This window comes from Palaemon carinicauda, chromosome 13 (assembly GCF_036898095.1).
Source record: "Palaemon carinicauda isolate YSFRI2023 chromosome 13, ASM3689809v2, whole genome shotgun sequence".
NCBI classification, from domain to species: Eukaryota; Metazoa; Arthropoda; class Malacostraca; order Decapoda; family Palaemonidae; genus Palaemon; species Palaemon carinicauda.
This window is the reverse complement of record NC_090737.1, coordinates 51,189,581-51,199,864: the sequence shown is the minus strand read 5'-3', so window position 1 is coordinate 51,199,864 and position 10,284 is coordinate 51,189,581. Positions and strand designations below refer to the sequence as shown.

The 10,284-nt window shown below is 41.8% G+C and overlaps 1 pseudogene; it reads right to left on the bottom strand.

Moving 5' to 3' along the window:
* Positions 1-2,839: 2,839 nt before the first annotated feature.
* Positions 2,840-4,869, bottom strand: LOC137651950 (uncharacterized; annotated as a pseudogene).
* Between the last annotated feature and the right edge of the window lie 5,415 nt (positions 4,870-10,284).

Sequence of the window (10,284 nt, the reverse complement as noted above, 5' to 3'; positions counted from 1 at the left end):
CGCCAGGTCCTAGCGGGGGACTCCTTGGTGTTGATGAGTGACAACACCACAGGGCAGTACCTTTTTGTAGCAGCTGTGTTATCTTGCAGTAGAGATACTCAGATGGGCAGAGGACAACTCGGTGACCCTATAAACTCGCTTCATTTCAGGCAAGGGGAATGTGCTAGCAGACAAGCTGACCAGAGTGATTCAGATAGTTGGCACCGAGTGGTCTTTGAATCCTCTGATAGCCAACAAATTCCTGACTTTGTGGGGTTCCTTGACAGTGGATCTGTTCACAACGGCCCTGAATTTCAGGCTCCCGTTATACTGCTCCCAAGTCTCGGATCCCCATGCTCTTTGGCAAGATGCTTTTCAACAACAGTTGATAAACCTGGACGCTTACGTGTTTCTCCCGTTGTGTCTGATGATAAAAGTTCTCAACCAGGTACGAGCAAGCAACAACTTGCAAATGACTCTTATAGCTCCGCTATGGCATCATGCAGAATGATTCCCGGACCTTCTGCAACTCCTCATGGAGATTCTGAGGGAGCTTCCTCCACGGCGCGATCTGATAACCAAATGCCAACATCTTCCACAGAATCGTAGCTTTGCTTCAGCTTCACGCCTGGAGACTGTCCAGCACCTCCTCACACAGAGAGGCTTTTCACAACCATTTACGAAGAGAATAGCTGGACACGAGGCAAAGTAGTCAGTTTTCTGTGGTTGGTGTCATGGAAAGGGTATCTCTCCTCTTGATGCCACTGTTCCAACTATAGCGGAGTTCCTTGTATACCTTTGGGAAGAAATGCTTCTCTCGGTCTCGGCATTCAAAGACTACTGCTAAGCCCTGAGTCTCGCCTTAAGACTGAAAGTAGTTCATATTTCCTCCTTGTTGGAACTTTCTTTGCTCATACGTAGTTACGAGCTTGCTTGTCCCCAGTCAGATCGTAGATAGATGTCCTCCTTCGAACATGGTTTGGGTCCTTGGGTCCCTCACGTGGAAGACGGTGTTCCTGCTTATGATGGCTTCGACCAAGACAGTCAGTGAACAACATGGTCTATCTGTTTACGTCTCCCACTCCAGGGGATGGGGAGAAGTAATCCTCAGCTACGTCCCTGGGGTCTTTGCTAAGACTCAAAATCCTGGTGGGCTGGACTCCAGGGTTGTCCTATTCCAGATAGAGAGTCTTCGTTCTGTAACTGAAGATTCTTACCAACTGTTATTATGTTCAGTAAGGAGTCTGAGGTGTTACTTGCAAAGAACAGCAGCAGCTCGCCCCCATGTTCAAGCGCTTTTCGTTAGCACGGGGAGGGTCAAAAGGAGTGTCATGAGGAATACAATTTCCTCCTGGATCAGGAAAGTGATTAAGAAGGCTCTCAATCCAGACCCTCCTCCATCCAATCGACCCAGAGATCACGATGTTGGGGGCATTGCAACGTCCCTGGCATTCAAGAAAAACTTCTCTGGAGCGCAGGTACTGCAAGCAGGCGTGTGGAAGCGTCAGACGACCTTCACCGCCCACTACCAGCAAGACGTAACCCACAGGAACATGGAAACCTTTTCCATTGGTCCTCTGGTGGCTGCACAACAGGTGGTCTAAATGCCTCAAGCTCCTTGATGAACAGATATCTGAGGATTGATGGATGAGGTTACACGGGTTAGTCTGGAGTGAATGAGAAAGAATGTGTGACTCCTTTCTTCCTTTCACCTTCTTCCTCCCTGGGGAAAACAGCACCGCAAGACCAGAGCATAGCTGACCTCGTATCCTGAGTATTTTACATAATACTTTGTTACATCTCCAATACCTCTTGAGGAAGGGTATTCGGTAAGTCTTAGAACTCTAGGCTTGTACTCGAGTTCCTACGTAAAGCAAGCCACTAGTCTCTCTCACACAAGCTTCTGCAGGCTGCTGTCAGTGCGATACTTTGTAGCGACATTTGATTTTAGCGAGGGTAGGGTTCCTGCTATTTCGATCATAGATCAAAATAGTGAGAACTCCGGGTCATAACCAAGGCCAGTTGGTAGGACTTCTCCCCTCCTAAGAGTAAGTCACCCCAATAAATAACGAAGGGTTTGTACTTGCGCCGGAACAAATAGATTTGGAGATATTATGTATTTTTCCTAGCATACAAACCTGGAGCTATTTATACAAATTGGCCAGGCCCCCTGTCCCCCAAGAAGTCCTACCAGAGAGCAAAAGTGGTTATTCAGCCGACTGGCGTGAGTGAGCGGGGTAGCCGGTATACCCCACCCCTCACCCGCTAACTAGCAAATGGGGGTTAGTTATCCCTTACTAAAATTGTCTTTGCTAGTCTTTCAGCTTCACCAAAAGTAATAACCCCTATAAATAGCTCCAGGTTTGTATGCAAGGAAAAATACAAATTATCTCCAAATTTCTTATATTCGAGTTTCTTTCCCTGAAACTTCAGTTTTCTCTGTCATTTCCTAAATTTTGCGAAATTGTAGAACCTCATATAAGCCAGTAATTCTCAACCAATTCTCTACTCTTCTACTGTATAACCTTGACTGCCACCATATTTTATTTCTTTTCATCTGTATCAAGTAGTGTATGTAAATGTATGGAGCGTACGTTGGCCATCGTCGGTAAGCAACACAGACAGACTGATGATACTGATCGGCGATCGCAGTGGAACGCAATGAAGCCAATTTCCTGACGTGCTATCGTTGTGTCTTCAACATTTTGATACCTCGATACGTTCATATTTGTAACACTGTTCTGCTCTCGTATGTGTATTTGGCTTAACATAAACTCCAGTGCGCATGGAGATTGGAGCCCATGCACAGTGTTGACTAACTCGGTCATTCCCACCAATCATGTTTTGTTTATATGTATTTTTTGATGTTTATATATGTATTTTGTGCTACTGAACTTAAAAATCACATTAGTTTTGCTGTAACATCGATAGTTTTTAACTTATTCTAAATTCAATATTTTCTTGTTATGTATGCAATTTCTCTTTCCCTCTTTTAAGGATAATTAAAGAACATTTATTATTTTTTTCATATATTGAAAATTATATAGGCAGTACAATATTAGAACAAAAGACATTATACAGCTCTGCATTGTAAATACTTTGATGACTCCTCTTTTATGATCAGAAGTGCTTGGACGATCGAGATTTTCTAGAGTGCATATTTTCATCTTCTCTCATTAGAGACCATATGTAATCTCCCATCATAGCAGTATTCCATCGTCCTTGATATCTTCTTTCCATAGTTGCTATGTCCTGGTGAAATCTTTCACCCTGCTCTTCACTGACATCACCCAAATTTTCTGGGAAGAAATCAAGGTGAGAATGCAAAAAATTAATTTTCAAGGACATACGACAACCAAGCTTCCTGAAGTTCTCAATAAGTTTTGCTACCAGTTGTTTGTAATTAGGATCTTTGTTATTTCCTAGGAATCCATGGACTACATCACGAAATGCACACCAGGCTTCTTTTTCAATTTTTGTCATCGCTTTTCCAGTTTCTCCGACTTCAACATTGTGTTTACCTGGGGTCCAACGAATATACCACCCTTTATCTTAGCCTCAGATAGTTTTGGAAACATAAGGCGAATTTCCTGAAAAGCTTCTCCTCCAAAATCCAAGGCTTTCACAAACTGTTTAATCAATCCTAGTTTAATGTGAAGTGGGGGCAATAAAACTTTGTTGGAATCTACTAAGGGCTCTCTGTGAACATTTAACATTCCCGGCTGCAGTTCCATTCGTGGGGGCCAATGAACTTTCTTAAAATGATCATCATCAGCTCTGCTGTCCCATAAGCAAAGGAAACATGAATACTTTGTGTATCCCCCTTGCAAACTAAGCAAAAATGCGAGCATCTTGAAATCCCCACAAACATTCCATTTGAATTCATCATAATTTATTTTATTAAGAAGCTGTCTGACATTTTCATAGTTTTCTTTCTTTTGTACTGAGTGTGCAAGAGGCAAAGATGGATATTTGTTTCCATTGTGGAGTAATACTGCTTTGAGACTTCGTGTTGAGCTATCAATAAACAGCCGCCAATGTGTAGGATCATGCTTGAGTCCAAGAGCAGTAAACAAACCAGTTACATCCTTACAATAACACAGATCATCACTAATGTCATAGTAAATTTCAAATTCTTCATGTCGTTTCCTGTACCCAGTTATCCTGCAGTCTTGTCCTAGTAGATTCCATTCCTTCAACCTTGATGAAAGAAGTTCAGCTCCTGACTTAGTAAGACCTAAGTCCCTAATTAAATCATCTAGTTCACTCTGATTTGGAAAATGAGGCTCCAAAGTCATTCTTGGTACGAAAACTTCTTCCATTTCTTGGTTGTTGCTACTTGCTGACCCTTCAGATGAAATATCCATTCCATCATCTACCTGGAAAGAAAGAAATAAGCACATATAGCAACTTCAACAAAGACTTGAATAAAATTAGTACTTAGGAAAATTAATGCAGAGTAAATACTCAAATTAATTAAATGAAAACTTTTTGGAGAATATGATAACAATACTTACATTTTCTGGTGGCTGTGGTACTGGTAAGCAGTCATCATGTGGGACAGGTGCTCTAGATGATGGTATGTCTGGATAATGAAGAGCTTGTCTTCCTTTCACTTTTCTGTACTTTGTCACATCAACCGTGCAAAAAAAAAACAGTCATCGTGATGGTTCTTCGGTTCTCTCCATACTCTAGGAATGGCAAAAGGCATTGCTCTTCCTGTACCTCTTAGCCATCCTTCTAGAGTAGAACGGCAGCTTCCACATATCACATGAGGGGCCCATGGCTTGTCCTGATCACCCATGGGCATTCCGAAATAGAGTCTGTACGCTATCCACAATTTGGCACCTTTCACAATTTTATGTAATACTTGTTTTTTTCCAATATAATATCCACACACACAGCAAAATGTATCTGGAGAATTTTTACATCCTCTAGTAGCCATCATACTAAGTAAAGATATCAGAAATAGACCTGAAACAAAATTTGACTCATTAGCGCTGCTCCAGTTGTTCCGTCATTTTCCTTGCAATGAAAAACTATCGAGAGCACAACACACTACCTCACGCCAATGCTGCTTGCCAATAACTGACTGTACCGACAGGCGGGAAAAAATCACGCATGCGCATGAAGGTTCAAGGTCGGCTCATGCAAGCGCGCTTGATTCAAATCAGATTTTCCCTAAGAAATAAGGCCGGTTACTTTTCTAACACACCTCGTATTTTTGTAACGGTCGATGATACAGAAAAAATAATTACATTTTTGGAATGGCCGGAAAAAATATATTAATAAACAGTATAAAAATTAATATAAACAAAACTTTTGTAAAAAATTGTTACATGGTGTTATCGGTAAATGCCCATCGTATTTAAGGGATGTTACATTACGCGTTTCAAAATATGTGGACTGAACGTGAAATTTCTGCTAAACAAACGCTCGCCAAGATAGAATAAATGAGCCTTTGTTAAAAGGCCTCAACCTCATGGTCGCGGCCCATACACATTGTCCTGAAGAAAGACGGCTCTCTTCACCCTTGTGGGGATTACAGGCGTCTAAACATGCAGATAGAACTGGATCACTAACCTCTCCCAAACACCGCAGATGTTACCTCCTACTTACACAAAGTGAATATTTTCTCCACGTTCGACCTCTTGATGAGTTATTATCAAGTACCCATGAACCCAGAAGACATCGCCAGGACTTTCATTACCTGCTCCTTTGGTACATACACTTTCAATTACTCCATTTTTGTCCTTCGTAATGCTGGGGCTACTTTTCAACGCCTCATGGATGGCATATTAGGGGACCTCCCATTTTGTGTAAGTTAAGTGGACAACATACTTGTGTTCTCTTCCTTCAAAGAGGAACACCTCTGTCACCTATGCATCGTTCTCGACTGCCTATAAAAGAATGGCCTTGTAGTCTGGTACAACAACTGTGCCTTTGCACCAATGAAGTATAAGTCTTAGAGCACCGCATCACTCCTGAAGGAGTCCACCTCCTCCCTGTAAAGGTAACAGCCATTCAGAACTTCCCCATGCCCTCGACCGTTAAAGCACTGCAAGAATTTTTGGGTATGATCAACTATTATCACTGGTTCCTGCTAGTCATCGCCGCCACTCTTGCCCCACTCTACGCCTCCCTCAAGGGCAAGCCAAAAAACCTTAATTGGGGTCGCCTTCAAGAATTGGTCTTCTGCAAAGCAAAGAATGCCCATCAACCGCTGCTGCTCTCGGTTTTCCCGTGCCACATGCCCCTCTCTTTCTTTCTACCAATGTCAGCGACATGACTACTGGTGCAGTACTCGAACATGTTGTTAACGGCTCGCCCGGCCCATTGGCCTTCTTCAGTAGAAACTGTCCAAGGCGGAATCTGGCTACTCTACCTTCGACTGCAATATTGCTTGTGTGCATTTGGGTGTTCGTCACTTTCCTACTTTTTAGAAGGTACGCCCTTCATTATTTGCACGGACCACATGCCTCTGGTGCATGCCTTCATAGTCAACGCTTGGCCCGCCTGTTAATGCCAACATCTCTCTGCCGTGTCTAAATACAATTGCACTGTTCAACATGTCCCTGGGAAAATGAATCCTGTTGCTGATGACCTGTCAAGAAACACATGGGCCGCCATTAGTCTGGAATTGGATTACAATGCCTTGACTGAAGCCCCACGAAAAGATCCCGAGTACCAAGCATGCAAGACATCCTACACATCCCTCCATTGGGAAGACATTGCTCTCGCAGACTCCAATGCCACCCTCCTCTGTAACGTCAATACTGGTAGACCACGGCCATGGATACCTGCTCCCATGTGCCAATAGGTGTTTAATTTCATTCTTGGCCTTTCACATCCATCACGCTGATCTACTGCACATCTACTAAAGACGAAGTTCATTTAGCACAGTATTTCTAAGGATGCTAAGGATTGGGTCCAAACTTGTACTTTACGCCAAACTTCAAAAGTACATCTATTCACGTATTCAGGATTGGGTACCTTCCCTCAACCTCAATGTTGTTTCGCCCACATTCTCGTCGGTGTAGTATGTCTCCTACCCCCTTCACAAGGACATTATTACCTGTTTACCGTCATTTACCGCCCCACTCGTTGGCCTGAAGCCATCCCCATACCAACTACAACGTTCGCATCATGTACATCCGTCTTACTCTCAGGGTTAATAGCAAGATTTGGGTTTCCTGAACATATTACTTCTGAGAGGGGTACCACTTTTACCTCTTAATTGTGGACATCATTAGCGAATCTCCTGGGCATCACTCTACATCAGACATACGCCTACAACCCTGCAGCCAATAGAATGATTAAACGATTTCATCGTACCCTCAAAACAGCTTTGATGTCCTGATGTAATGATTTAAGTGGTCTACTCAGCTTCCCTGAGTCCAACTCAGCAGCTGAAATGGTATATGGCTGTTTTTTCCCCCTATGCAACCTCCTCCGACAATCTCCAGCGCCTACGTCATGTTGTGTGAAAATTTCATCCACGATGCCAGACTTACAAACTTCCAGCAGAGCAACACATATCAACATATTTGCATGAGGCAGCACACGTTTTCCTGTGGAACGACGCTAGCAAGCTACTGCTAACGCCTTCTTACACGGACCCTTTCCTCGTGATCTGTCGCACACTGAAGGCTTTCTTAATTAATATTCATGGCAAAGAAGACTAGGTCTCCATTGAGCACCTAAAAAATGTATATCTCCTGCAAGATGACCTGCCTACACTGTGCCTTTCTAGAGCAGGGAGCTCTATTTTACATGTATGACCATTTTATAGAGGATTCTTGTTATTCTTAAATGATAATTCTATTCAAAAATTTTTTTTAGCATATTCTTTGTGTTCAAATTGACATAACTTTCATGAAGAGATTTCATTTTAAAAAACATTTTATAAACAACTGTTACCTTTCACATCTTTTTGACAGATTTACTACTAAATTTAAATGATGATTTATAAGCCTAATTTTAGATATCTTGAGGTTTCTAAAAAACTAATTTAGGTCTATGTATCATTACCATATATAAATTATGTTTTTTTCTGACAAAAGCTCACCACAACCCAGAGTACTTTGTATCTTTATGTTTATATTGAAAACTCCATTAGATATTGGCAAACTTCTCAAGTTCCAGGACACCCTTCCTGAGTTTATGAAGTCCTTCGTTGTTTATAAATATACTCATCTAAAATTTAATTTTGTAGTATGTGGCATGAAGAGGAAAACCTGATGAATGGGAGTTAATAGTGTTAGTGAAAATGGCAAAAAAAGGAGACCTGAATGATTGCAATAATTACAGAGGCATAACACTTACATTAGTTGTTATGAAAATATATAGTATGCTTATTCTAAAGAGACTGGAGAGAAAGATTGATGAAAAGCTGAGAGATGAACAAGCAGGATTTAGAAAAGGTAGAAGTTGCACTAACCAAATTTTCATATTGAGACATGATGTACAGCAATGTGTAGAATGTAGAAATCCACTTTTGATGGCATTTGTGAACTATGAAAAAGCCTTTGATAGTGTGTACCGGCCAATTTTATGGAGAGTCCTACGCTATTGTGGAATTCCTTTTAAATATGTAAATTTGATTAAGTCTGTTCATGAGCATAGCAAGTGTAAAGTTAATGCTAGTGGAGTCTTATCAAATGAATTTCCAATGAATAGCGGAGTACTCCAAGGGAATGTGTTGTCACCTATGTTGTTTATCCTCATCATGGATTTTGTAATGTGCAGAACAGTCGGAGATGGTGGTGAAGGATTGGACTGGATTGGTGATAGGAATTTAGCAGACCTAGAATATGCTGATGATACTGTCCTTGTTGGCAGAACATCACGGGATTTGCAATGCTTGCTTACCAGAATGGATGAAATATCACACGAGGTTGGGCTAAAGATAAATAGAAGAAAGACAGAGATGCTGAAAATATAGTATGCAATAGAAGATGAAATATTTTTGGAAGGAGAAAGGATTAATGAGGTAGAATCATTTAAGTCTTTAGGAACTATGATCTCCAATACAGGAACTTTAGAATTAGAGTTTAGTGAAAGAATGAAAAAAACAAATCAGACAATGGCTAGATTAAGTGAAATTTGGAAATTAAATCGCATGAAATTACATTAAATAATCCAACTATATATCAGCTTAGTGAGATCGGTGTTACTCTGTAGACACGGGTCTCTTTATGACAATGAAACAATCTCCTATAGATTTAGTAGATTCGAGAACAAAGCCCTGAGAAGGATATTGGGAGTTAAATGGCAGGCCAGGATTAGTAATGAAACTATAAGAGAGCTTACTCGAGTGCCATATGTGGATGAGATCATGATGTGGGTAGATGGAGATGGTTTGGGCATGCTCTTCTCACTCCCCAAAAGAGATTAGTTCACATACCGTTCAGCTGGGCTGCACAAGGCACTAAAAGAGTTGGATGACCTAGACCTACATGGCTGAGGATTATGAAGCGTGAAGGAGATGATGAATGGAGAATCAATGAATTAAAAGCTAAAGATAGAGTCGACTGACAAAATCTAACCGAGGTGTTTTGCGTCAATAGGTGTAGGAGATGATGATGATTATATAACGGATTTTGAGCGAAGCGAAAAATCTATTTTTGGGTGAGATAGCCATGGCGTCCTGATGGAAGGTTCCTTTTTGGTAGCTTCCTTGGGTATAAAACTACTAAGATATTCCCAGAGAATTTAACCACAGGTTATCACAGAATTCTAACTTCTGGAGCGAGTATCCCAAAGGTTTCCCTTTAAGACATCGTATATCAACAGGGGACGCATGTCTAAACGCGCCACATAGGTATCTTCACCCCGAACAGAGTTAATGCTTCGGTGTGTAAGGGTTGAGAATAGCTGGGAGCCGCTCCACAGCCAATCTCACTCGTGGCTACTACTGATACTCGAGACGTAAACAAACGGGCGCCATTGCTCAAATGACGTCACGCCCGTCTTCATCCTGAAGCCAGTTGCTTGCCCAACACCATGATACAGTAGAACAGGGTGGGATCTAAAACTGGACGAAGTAGCAGGGAGGGTCCATCAGGACGCCATGGCTATCTCACCCAAAAATAGATTTTTCGCTTCGCTCAAAATCCGTTTTTTGGGCTCAAGCCATGGCGTCCTGATGGAAGAATACCAGAGAATCAATGTATCGTGGTAGATTTTCCCCTAATAGTAAGTGCCAAGGCATTGACAAAACAGCATAGCAATCTTTAATAAGGGACCATAGGGAAGAAGCATCCTGCCCCCCTTGGCAGTGAAGTTCCCATGGGCCATGCCGAC